This window comes from Pteropus vampyrus, unplaced genomic scaffold (genome assembly GCF_000151845.1).
Source record: "Pteropus vampyrus isolate Shadow unplaced genomic scaffold, Pvam_2.0 Scaffold233, whole genome shotgun sequence".
Lineage (NCBI taxonomy): Eukaryota > Metazoa > Chordata > Mammalia > Chiroptera > Pteropodidae > Pteropus > Pteropus vampyrus.
This window is the reverse complement of record NW_011889014.1, coordinates 1,138,108-1,150,702: the sequence shown is the minus strand read 5'-3', so window position 1 is coordinate 1,150,702 and position 12,595 is coordinate 1,138,108. Positions and strand designations below refer to the sequence as shown.

Here is a 12,595-nt window from a genome sequence, read left to right as displayed (position 1 = left end):
ACCTCTATTTTAACCTTGTGCTTCATGAGGAAGACTTCAGGGGTCACCGAAAATCTATAGAAATATGTTTTCTGCAGGTGGAGGCAGAGGACCGATGTCTAAACCATATTTAAGGCACCGAAGGCAGCCCACCAGTTGGGGTCTGACTCCTCCAAAGAAATCCAGAGGGTGAACAAAGGGCTGAATACCTGCTCTGGTGACATAACCAGTGCTGTGACGTTGGGATCCAGGGTAAATAGGGGACGTGACTTTGAGAATTTCCTGAGGTCCACTTAGGATTGAGTGGGAGACAGAGCAGTAATATAGTTCATTTTGGGTCTTATCGGACTGGCCATCTGGAGGCCTCAGCAGATAGAGGCTGGAGTTGACCAAGGATTGTATGTCCAAGGATTAAAGAAGGGATTGCAAGAGACTACACAGAATAGCTGTATCCTTTGTGGTCAAAAGAAGGGGAGAAAAGGAATCACTAAAGATCCTCTGAAGAGCCCACCAAAGTGTCCATGAGAGAGAGCCAGCTCTAACAATCTGCCAGCCCTGAAACTCAGCATGAAGCCACCAGCCAAGTAAGAGCTGTCCTTGACCCTTCCCCTGCCCCTCCCTCACTCCTGCTTCACCCTGATGTGACTGTATCAATAACTGGCAAGTTGGGGTGGGTGTGAGCAGGGGGAGAGGAGGGACAGAGGACCACCAGTCTTCCTCCCTCAAGCTCCCAGCAGAAAAGTCAAGGAAGGGAGAATTTTTAACACCATCAAGTTTGGTGTTTAGACATTCTAATTACTAAATTGAAACCGTTTGCGACTTAATGTGACCCATTCATTGTTCCTGGAAATGAGGAGACAAGCTATGGGACCTGCTAGAGTTTCATCCAGGCTCATGAGAAGACTACCTCCACCGAAGAGAGCTTAAAGGGTGAGGAGAAACACACTGAACGAAGGTTTTGTTTATGGCATGATTCCCATTCATTCAACATACTTAATACAATAACTAATATTTATTTAGCGCACTCAGGTGCTAGAACCATGCCAAGCAGTTTTCATGTGTTAGAACATTTAATTCTCCCATCAAGTCTCTACTATTGACCCAGCTTTACAGATGGGGAACCCAAGCAAAAGAGAAATAAGCTATGGTGCACAGCCTTACAACGAGTACGTGGCAGAGATGAGATTCAAACTTAGGCATCCTGGAATCAGACCAAGTTCTCACTCGCTCTGTCGTGCTGCCTCAGCAGAGCACTCTCTAAAGGTTTGTTATTTGCTGAGAGGTCTTGACTTTCCCTAGAACCACAGGGTTGTTTATTTTGGTTCTCCTATCAAGGCCGGCCACAGACTCTATTTTTCCCAGTTGGCCAGAGACACCGAAGGCCTCATTGGACCAGCTGGATCATAAGCACTAAGTGGCAGAGTTGTTTGCACAGCCTGGACCATCTCTGGACGTTCTCATTCTCAAAGCTGAGAGTCAGTTGAATCACCTGTGGAGTCATATGACAAACCCAAACGTATATTATACAGGTCTAAAATCCTATATAGGCCCACAAACTTGCACCTGATTCCTAGTGAGAGGGCATGCAAGGTGTATCGACTTACACTTCATTTTGGAAAGAGAGCTCTACATGCCCTGGATCGTTGGACACGTTCCCCTAACTCTGCCCCTAATTCACTGCTTTGTGAGACTTATCTTCCATCCTTTGATGTGACTTGTCATACTCAGGCCTCCTGGATGTCTGCTACTTCAGCAACCTGGATTCTATCAGCTTGATGTCCTGAGAGACCATTGAGTTTCCTGGGAGACCATCAAAGTTCCTGCAGATCAAACTGTGGCACAGAACCGGAGAGGTAGCATAATACCAAGGTAAGACAGTAAAGGTGTATTGTTGTCCTTGCCAGGTGAAACACACGCACAAACAAAATCCTGCTCTGGCATTCTTTGTGTGTTGAGATAGAGAAAACTTGCCTTTGGCAAATCTGCGGACACAGACCAAGTGCTAGGGTCTCTTTGCATTTGTTCTTGTCAAATGAAGCCAGCTGGAACAGCACATGTAATAGATTAAGTTTATGATCATCGATTGTCATTTCCCAAGACCCATCTGGTTTTCTTCACTGGCCAGACTAGAGAGTTAAATGGGAATGTGATAGCAGTCATCATCTCTGGATCTTTTTCGGTCTTTTAATCCCTGAAATTCTCCCAGAGATGTGGTATCTGTTATGAGTTGCCGTTTTGTATGTGGAGAGCTCCATGAGTTTACATTTGGGTATTTCTATCATAATGGCCCTTACTTCATAGAGAATCAACATGGGAATTTGCTGTTCCTTGTGTGTATCTTTTCCACTTAAATCTTCAGGAAATCAATACAGATTTGGAGGCTTAAGCCTAGTAAAGACTAACTTAAGTTGAAACACAATTTATTACCTTACTCCCCACAAATCTCTCTGACTGGTAAGCAATGGTGACATTCTGGGTCCACAGGAATTAGCATTAGTCATAGAACTGGTTTCCAGTAATCCTCCAAAGATGTAGGTATGGTATGTCCTTTTCTTTAGTGCACATTTATCCTGATTAATGATGGTATCTGTTTTACAGGAAGGTCAGAATGAGGATTTACAATATATATTTGTGATCGTATTGCAGTGTTCCTCAATAAGAATTGCTAGCCTTTCCTCCATTCAAGAGGCTTTGGGTCTGCGAAATAACTGGAGTCTAGTATTTGAAAATCTCTACTGAAGTGGCTCAGATCATGCCTCTGTTTATCAGACATGAATGGGCTCCTTATGATTTTGGTCCTAGAAATTCCAACGTCAATTCGCCACAGTGAAAGTTCCCTGCCAGGCAGACCGTTCTGATTCTATTCTGGCCTTGCTTCTTTGGGTCGCTTGCTCCTGATTCACTACCTGGGGGTGGTTTTGGGGTGGGGGTGTTTAGTTTGTCAAGTCAAGGCCAACACCCTAGCTGAGAAGTTTGCAAATCTGTTTTTCAGTCTTGATCATAGGAGGTTGAGTCTGTTTTCCACTAGGATTTATAATTGGGGGAAATAAATCTAGATTTCTATTCTAAACATAAGACGGAGGTTCAGAGGTTGCTCAGCCAAAAACAATGACAAACCTTTTCCCTGATCCATTGCATCCTCTATTATTTAATAGCTACAAGGATGAGAGGATTAATCCCATCTCTGAAGGTAGCTCACGCTTTATCCAAGCCAAGTTTAATAATATGATCCCACTTGCTGGTGATTTGTCCAGAAACTCAGACCTAAGCCAGTTAGCACAGGGCATTCCTCTGACCTCGAAGGCTGGTTTAGGAATAGGTATCTGACACATTTTGGTTTAATGAATGCAAGATGACATGTTCTGGGAGATTCTGGGGAAAAGTTTCTCATGTTCCAGACAGCTATAGAAAGAAAGACGATAGTATTTTCTATGTGAGATACTTGCAACTATTTGATACCAACCTGAGGATAAAGCTGCCATAGGACGGTGAGCAGAACCAAGAGAATCCTAGAGAAACTGAACTGGATCTGCTGGATTAAACCAACCCTGAAGCCTGTTCTACCTCTGGACTCGGGGTTATGAAAGCCAATACATTTTCTTATTGTTTAAGACAGTTTGAGTTGGGTTTTCTGTTATTAGTGATTGAAAATATCCTTATTGATTCAATATAGAATCTTCTGGATTTATAGCTCCTAATGACATCCTTCAGAATTGGTATTCCTTTATAATAATCACTACTGTCCTGCAAGATAGAAGTGGCTGGAATCTTGACTAAGATGGCAACACATGTAAATAGTGATATGAAAAGAAATAAATATTGATTGAATTAAAGAATGATTGAAATGCATAGTTTTTGTAATGAAAGAGATACGCTTTAGTTACCAAAAGTATTAAGTGTGTGGACAGATCAATTCCAAGTAATATAAATAAATGAGGTGCTATTAAGCATTTAGCAAACACTTATACAAGTTAAATAATTAACCTGCTTATGACTCCCACTGACCTGCTGTATTATTGTGAGGTCATGGAAAGAGTCTAGGGTACTGGTTTGTGCTGTGACTTTAAGCAGGTGAATTCGCTTTTCTGAATCTTAGATTTCTAGTCGCAAAACAATTGTCATTATTATCAAAATAATTCATATATGAAAAATCATTATAGCACCCAGGGCAGTGAAAAGGCAGGTCTTATGTTTATCTGAATTCTGAAGGGCTGACATGGTCGCACTGATCATTCATAAATTTTAGTTCTAGTATAAATACTTAATTTCCTATTTTGGTTGCTGATTTTCATATTTGAAGAAAATAACAAATCTGTTGGTGTGTATATTTGCATCCCAGTGCGTCATAATTGATATTCTATATATGTATATTTTTGTTAGATAACTGAACACTCAATATAACCAACATTTTGTCAAAGTAAACGGAAGTAATGAAACGCTTCCAAATGCATGACATTTGAGAGATGCAGGATCTCTGCACAGTCGAGAGGGAGGGCAGTGTTAGGATCACAAATTTCCGAGGAGAAAACCGGTTCTTGGTGAAGTTTGTCTGGCTAGTTAGTGGTGGAAGGAGAATTTTAATCTTGTCTTCTGATAACATTTCTATGAGAGCTTCTCCTAATTTGACATTCTTGTCTTCTCCTGCTTGCTGGCTTTGCGACCTTAGGCAAATGACTTAGTCTTTTCATGCCTTAGTTTCTTTGTCTGTAAGATGGGGATAATAATAGTGATTTTTGATAGGCTTATTTTGGGAATTAAGTGAACTAATATTTATAAAGTGTTTGGACTAGATCTTGGAACTTAGTGAGCACTATAAAAGTGTTTGTTAAATAATGAGTAAATGTTCTTTTTCTTCCCCCTGTTACTACCATCACCATGCTTAATTCTCACTTTCAAGTATTTCTCCTGAATACTGGTGTCATTTTGACCTAGGATTTTTTTTTTTTTTTTACCTACTATGCATGAAGGGATGTTTTATATGAAAGTGCATTATTTGTTATTTTTTTTGTTTTAGATCAGGAGTCGGCAAACTATGACCCAAATCTGGTCCACCACCTGTTTTCATAAATAAAATTTTATTGGAACACAGCCGGGCCCACTCATTTGCATATCATTTATGGCTGCTTTCATGTTACAAAGGCAGGATTGTACAGTTACAGGAGAGTACGTATGGCCTACAAAGCCTAAAATTATTTATTATCTTTATTATCTTTATTTTTTATTATATTTATTATTATTTACTACACAAAACATTTGTTGACCTCTGTCTTAGATACATATATTTTAGAGACATAATTAGAGCTTTGCGGTCTTCAAGAGAGAAAATCTTACACTTTTTAAATTCTAAAAATATTAATATTTCCTACTTGTTCCTATGGGATTAAAAATATAGATGATTCCTATAAAACTGTATACCCACCTTTCCTCTATCACAGATAAGGGGTTGTTGTTGTTGTTGTTGTTGTTGTTGTTGTTGTTGTTATTCTGTTATTATTACATCAAGTGCAGATTGTCATTGCCTAGCTCATGCCTGCCAAGATGCTTGTGAATTTGGCTCTTCTGTGTTTGCAGAGGCTCATTCCCAACTCAAACATGTCTTATGATCAGAGGCTCTTCCTTTAGATCAAAGGAGTGATTCATCTCCCCCTGAGACGAGATCAAAGCCGGAGTAGGGGCCTTGGTCTTGTGCCGTCCCCACCCGCCACCTCACAGATACTTCCTGGAACAGAGCAGTTCCCAAGTTTGCTTCTGGATTATACCAGTCAGTTTTCCACTCTTTCTTTATTGCATGTCACTCCCTTAATCTTGGATATTTGTCATCTAAATTTGTGCTTATAAGAGATTCAAGGAGAAGAATTGGGAGGGATTAGGTCAAATCCATCATGATTTCCCCCCTGGGAAAATCATTCAGGACACAGGATACGTGTCTCCTGCAAAAACAGGCCTGTTTAAGTGTCTGGCATGTGGTCATACCATTGTATATTTTTAATGTTCTAATGTTTTATGTTTTGAAATGATCTAGTAGACAGTAGCTGCGTGAGAGTTAGCTTGCATCTAGTTCTTTTAGTAAAATTGCTTTTCACAGATGATTTTTGGCAATTTGTCTTTAAAGCTTCTTAAAATTATCCTAGTATTCTTCTGCAATGCCTCTTACTCTATGAATCTGTCTCCCCAGACATAATTCCTATCATTCTACAATGCAATGACATCGCTTCTAAAATTTTAATGTATGTTACGATTCAGATGGACAGATTTTGTACTTATTATCTATGATGTTTTCATTGACTTCTTTCACAAAGTGACATTATTGCCATCCCAGCCTGGGCAAGATTTAATACCTGATCTTTCCTTCATCCATTTATCAGAACCATTCATAACTCTCTCTTTTTTCCTTCTGCCCTCTATGCAAACTATAAATCCAAAGATTTTTTTTAACCTATTTTCTTTGATGTTTTTCCCCTAGTCATTTGTTAAAGAAATATTATTACCTAAAGGACAGTAGCTGTGCTAATCCCTGTTTGCATTCTGATTTATTGACATCGTTTGTGGGCTTTTGATGCCAGACTCCTAAAGGAGTGTCCAAATATATTGCTGGTGATAGAGGCCCACTCTTATTATTTCCTTATAAACATTATTTATATTGTCTTCATTAGAAACATTATAAATTGTTTTTAAGGCAAGGCTATCTAAAGTTTAATATTTATGGAAATTTAAAACTTTAAAGCCTATTTATAGAAAGACTATATTTTTAATACCTTTGAAAACAATGATCTACAATTTTCATTACAAATTGTTAAACTTGAAATACTAATTTATTTATGAATCCCAAGACAGAGAAAACAGATCAAAGTAGGGCAGAGTCCCTGCCCTCACGGAGTTTCCAATTCCAGGTGAGAGTCTGGCAAGTTAAAAAAAATGGCAATGTGCTAAGGGAGCTAATGCTCCGGTGAGTTCTATGAGTTTTACTGGAGCACATGTGATGGTGTCATCATGGAAGGCTCCCTGGAAGAGGTGAACTAGGTCTTTAAAAAGGCTTAGGATGTTGCTTCTTTGGGAAAGATACTCCAGGATGAAGGAACATGTTGTGCAAAGTACAGTAATTCCGTTGGGTAATCTCCAGCAGGTCCACATGAACATACTTATTATCTAGCTATCCTCGTGAGTTATATGCTTAGAGAAAAGTTAAACTAAACCGCGGTGCTAATAGGCTTCCTCCGAGAGATGCAGCGAGGTCTAGAAGCAGGTTCAGAGGATGAGAAGGTGATCGAGGACTTCTGACGTAAGAAATAGGTGCAGATAGAAGACGTTTGGAGCAGTGAATTTTAATTACACAGTAATTCTTTAAAATAACACTTTTCATACAGTCAACCCTTGAACAATGCGAGAGTTAGGGATTCTAACCCTCATGCAGTCAAAAATCCATGAACTTTTGACTCTTCAAACACTTAACCACTAGTAGCCTGCTATTGACCAGAAGCCTTACCATTAACATGAACTGTCAATTAACACATATGCTGTATGTTATGTGTATTATAGACTGCATTCTTACAATAAAGTAAGCTAGAGAAAAGAAAATGTTAAGAAAATTAGAAGGAAGAGAACATGCATTTACAGTATTTATTGAATAAAAATCCACGTGTAAGTGGACCAGCTCAGTTTAAACATGTGTTGTTCAAGGGTCAGCTGTCGTCCCTGTTTAGGCCCTTAACTGGGCAATCACGGTCTTTTCTGACTTTCTTTTATGGTTCTAATGAGTAAGACTCTTAGCGTTCACGTCTACAGACTGAAAGAAACAAGCCGAGAACACTACTTCCTTTTTTTCTGTGGGTTGTCTAATTTTAGGAAGCAGCACAACAGATACTTAATAAAAGCAAATGTTTCTAAACAATTGTGTGTGTGCTAGAACATTTTCCCTTCTCCTGACTTCATATAATGTTTAAAAAAAAATCGAGCACAAATTGAGGCTTTTTTCTTTTAGTGATACCGTTTTTATATCTAAAACACCCATGTGGCAGGTTGGTTTCTACCCTCACCCCCAGAACAAGGAATATTACCTAAAAGGCAATATAATGTATTAGCTATGAGTAAAGACTCTGGAGCCAGACTGCCTAGGTTCAAATCCTGGCACTACCTTTACTGAACCTATAAATTGGAGTGTATTACTCAGCTTTGTCATCTGTAAACGGAAGTAATATTAATAGTACCAACCTCATGAGAGTTTTTTATGACGATTAAATGAGTCGACAGGGACAGGTGCTTAGAAGAGTACCTGGCACATCGCAGGCACAACTTGAGTGATGGATAAATGCCATAGCACCAAGAACGTTTGTCTTCTGTGCTCTCTCTCTTCCTTCTGTCTTATTCACTGTGCAGTGTCCCTCCCATCCTCACCCCAGCTAACTCCTGGGGGCTCTGATTTAATTTATTCAGAGAGAGACGGTAGCCTGGCCACTGTCAGTCACTGGTAGCAATGAGGAGTACTGTGTTTTAAATGAGGCTACCTGGCTTTTAAGTCAATTTGATTAAGTGTAAGAAAACTTCGGGTTTATTTTTCCATCATTGCTTACTAGCTAGGTGTCTTTAGGAAAATCTGAAAATTCTATGACCCTCAGGTCTCTCATTCTCAAATTTGGAACTACAATACTTGTCCTCACCCCACCTAGTCATTGTGAGGGTCACAGGAGATAGTGCTTATGAAATTTTTTTGTAAACTGAGAAGTGCAAATGGATACATAGGATTGTTTCCATTAACCTCCCTCCCCCCCAAAAGACTTGTCAATGAATAGTATTAGCTTTTCTTGATCTTAATATATTATCTAGTACCTGCCATACAATGTTGAATAGGAATCTTAACGCTAATTTTTATGGGAGGAATTTATGATATTTGGCCCAGAAAACGGTGCTTGCTTAGGTTACTTCTACACTTTATCAAGTCAAAAGAACTGTCAAAAGACAGTTCTTTCCCAGCTTGCTATCATGAATGGGTGTTCAGTTTTAGCAAATGTCTCTAAAACATCTGTCAATACCATCACATGGCTTTTTTCTTTCATCTCTTGAATAGATTCTTAATAATGAATTATACTTATATTCCCAGAATGACTCTTTTGTATTCCTTTAACATACTGCTGGATATGGAATTTTGTATTTGCTTTTAAATGACGCACACACACATGCCATTTATACATATATGTGTATAGGTAGATAGATAGAGATGTAGATATCAGGTATCAGGTTATACTGAACCTGTAAAATGGGTTGAATAGACTTCCTGTCTTTTCCTAGACTCTGAGACGGTTTATATAAATTTATCTCTTCTCTAAAGGTCTGGTAGGATCTTCCTGAAAAGCCCTCTGGACGTTATGCCTATTTAGAGGTAGACTTTTGAATATTTCTTCAATTTCTTTTATGTCTAAGGTTCTATTCGAGTTTCCAACTTTTCCTTGAATTGATCTTTATAATGAATATTTTCCTAGGAAATTAGTCACTTTGTCTAGTAATTTTCAAAATGCTTGCCATAAAGGTAAACATTTTTATAATTTTTGTCTTATGATTTTTGTCTTTTTCTTTCTTTTGACAAGTATGCCAAAGTTTTGTCTTTCCATTAGTTTATTCAAAGAACTAGTTTCATGAACCAATTCTATTGTCTTTGTGTTTTCTGTTTTTATTAATTTCTACTTTTATCTTCCTTAATTTTTTTATTCAACTTTCTTTAGATTTATTTTCTCTCTCTCCCACTACCCATCTCCTCCTCAGCTTCTTGAGCTGAATACTTGGCTGATTCATTTATTTTCAACCTTTCTGATCTTCTACCATATGCATTTAAGGCTATAGATATATATTTTTTTCTGTGAATGCTGCCTTAGCGTAGCCCATGGGCTTTGATATGTATATACTGATTTTATTATGATTCTAAACAATTTGTAGTTTCTGGTTTTATTTCCTTTCAAATCTCTGACTTATCTAGCAGGGTGCTGTGAAATATCCAAGAGGATAGATTTTGGTTGGTTATCGTTCTGTTATTATTTTCTAACTTTATTCCATTATGGTACATGGAGATGTACTGCCAGAATTTTCCTTTTGGAGATTTCTTGGGATTTCCTGTGCCCTAATACATTTGAAGAATGTCTCTGGAGAGTTTAAAAAGAATGTGTACTTTGCGTTGGGTAAAAAGCTATTTCTCTTCATATATCTGTTAGATTAGAAATGTTCATTTTATGTCAGGATTTCTTGTAGCTTATTCAGTTTTGTAATATTTCATCAGCCAATTTCTGAGAAATCTGTTTAAAGTCAACTGTTATGAGAACTTGTCAGTATCTCTTTGCATTTCTATCAGGTCTGCTCCATGTATTTTGAGACTAAGGTTTTAGGTACATAAAGGTTTAGGACATATTTGGTAGGTGGTGATTTTATAATTATGATATATTCCTTACAGCGCTGTTCATTTTGCATTTTATTTGTGAAGAAATACTGTTAATGTGTACCTGGAATGCTTTTTTCGACCTCTTTCTGCATCTTTATGTTTAATATCCTTGTGTTATTTTCCTTAAGTGTTATGATTACTAACATGTTTGGCCTTCTTTCTGGCTTCGGCAGAGGTGGCCAGTTAACCACCAAAATTTCATGATCCTCCCATCCTTAGTGTGGAAAGTGACTCCCTAGTCAAATACTATTTTTCCAACTCTCCAAGTATTATTTTTCCAACCCTCCTCACATACAGGTAGTCATGTGATTAGTTCTCAGCAATAGAATGTGAGCAGCAGTGACAGAAATCACTAAGGACTTTATTTTTTCTCTGCTTAGATTGGATGCTCACTTAATTGGAGATGAGTTTCAGAGAAGTGGAGGAAGCAGAGGGAAGAAAGGAGTTTCTGTTTCTTTATTATAAATTCGTAACCCTCCAACGGCCAGGGAACCAGATGTGTCTAAATCATTGCTTTGGTCTAAATGATTGTGTCTCCCTAACATTCATATATTGAAATCCTAACCCTCCAGGTGGTGGTATTAAGAGTGGGCCTTTAGGAGCGGGGGTTAGGTCATGGAATAGTGCCCTTATCGAAGAGTCCCCAGAGAGTTCCCTCACCCCTTCCACCAAGTGAAGACACAGCAGGGAGACGGACATCTATGAACCAGGAATCGGGTTCTCACCAGACACCAAATCTACCAGCACCTTGACCTTGGACCTTCCAGCCTCTAGAAGTATGAGAAATAAATTTCTGTTGTCTATAAGCCATCCAGTCTATGGTATTTTGTTCTAGTAGCTAAAGAGACTAACGGTCATGTTGGTGATGTAAATGACTTGCTTGATGTTTGTCTTTTCTGTAAGTTCCCTAAGGCCTAGGACCTCTCTGTGTAGTTCACCATGGTCTGCCTAAAGCTCAGCTTATGGTGGACACTTCATAAATATTTATGTATGAATGAATGAAGTGCTGGCCATCATCTCTTTCACATTAACTTTCTGCTGACTTTATTGACAGATTCTTTTGGTAAGTGAATCTCTGTTTAAACCAGGCCAACATCTTTTTCAACAAGAAACCAAGCCATTGAATAAGGGAGTGAGACCCTTGATAAAGAAATCTCCCCTCCGTTTCTCTAAGTCATGTGTCGTGCAATAAGTAGCTAGAAAGCTGCAAAATGAGGTTGAGAACAAGAGCTGTATATATGAATAATAACGAAGACTTCTGTTGTGTCGGGCACTGAGCTGGGTGAGCTGGATACAGGCCCTCATTTAATCCTCACAACAGCGGCCATGCAGTTGTTTTCCTGTTTTACAGATGAGTCAACTGAGGCTCTCTGTGGTATGTAGCGGTCAAACGCAAATCTACATCTTCCTAACTTCATGATTGGGTTCACTTCTACTATCACTTATACTAAAAATAAACAGAATTCAGCAGTCTGAGGGGACAAGTCAAATCAGTTGCATGATTTTTGGAAGTCATTTAATTTCTCTTAGCTTTAAGCTCCACCTTTGTAGAATGGGGATAATGATAATACCGATTTTTAGCTCCTCTCAGGATTGCTGTGAAGATCAAACAAGAGGAGGAGGAGGAAGATTACGGTGTTTTGCAAACTACTGAGCTCTGCAAATATCAGTTATTGGACGGTATACTGGAGAAGCTTACATTGCACTTTGAAAGTTCTAAGTTTGAGTATAAGACTTCACAGGCAGCCTCGCAATTATTCAGAATAAAAATAATCCTCTCAGTCACACGAGAGACCATTTTCTTCTATTTTAAGTGTTCAACTAACTTTCTCTTCAAGTTTCTGTTCCTCAAATCAGTTTCTTAATTTGCATTAGGGAGAAGTGTTGTGTAAGCTGATTTTATTGTTGTCCAGCCTTTTATAAATCTTTGCTGAGAGACCATGTGATGTTGTTGGAAGAGGCCCTGATTGGTTGACAGGAGCCCTGACGCTCAGCAGCCACGTGACCTTGGGTGAGCGCGTTCACCTCCCTATTTCTCAAGCTCCCCATCTGCAGAGCGATGGGCAGCGCTCTTTCCCTAAGGGTCCCCTCACCCATACAGTTCAAAAATAATTGCAAAGCGTCTTAAGCAAAACTAAACACCTGCTCCGTTGATGCAGGTAAGATGCCAATGTGCCTTTTGCTGTGTGCTCTGAG

General features: G+C 38.8%; 1 long non-coding RNA gene across 1 annotated transcript in view; it reads left to right on the top strand.

The window, feature by feature from the left end:
* The window catches only part of LOC111728854, a 23,333-nt gene extending 12,215 nt beyond the window's left edge, over positions 1-11,118 (top strand). Inside the window, exons 2-3 of the long non-coding RNA XR_002775977.1 lie at positions 1,708-1,848; positions 10,780-11,118. This is a non-coding gene — a long non-coding RNA (uncharacterized LOC111728854). The remainder of the gene's footprint in view (positions 1-1,707; positions 1,849-10,779) is intronic.
* The last annotated feature ends 1,477 nt before the right edge of the window (positions 11,119-12,595 follow it).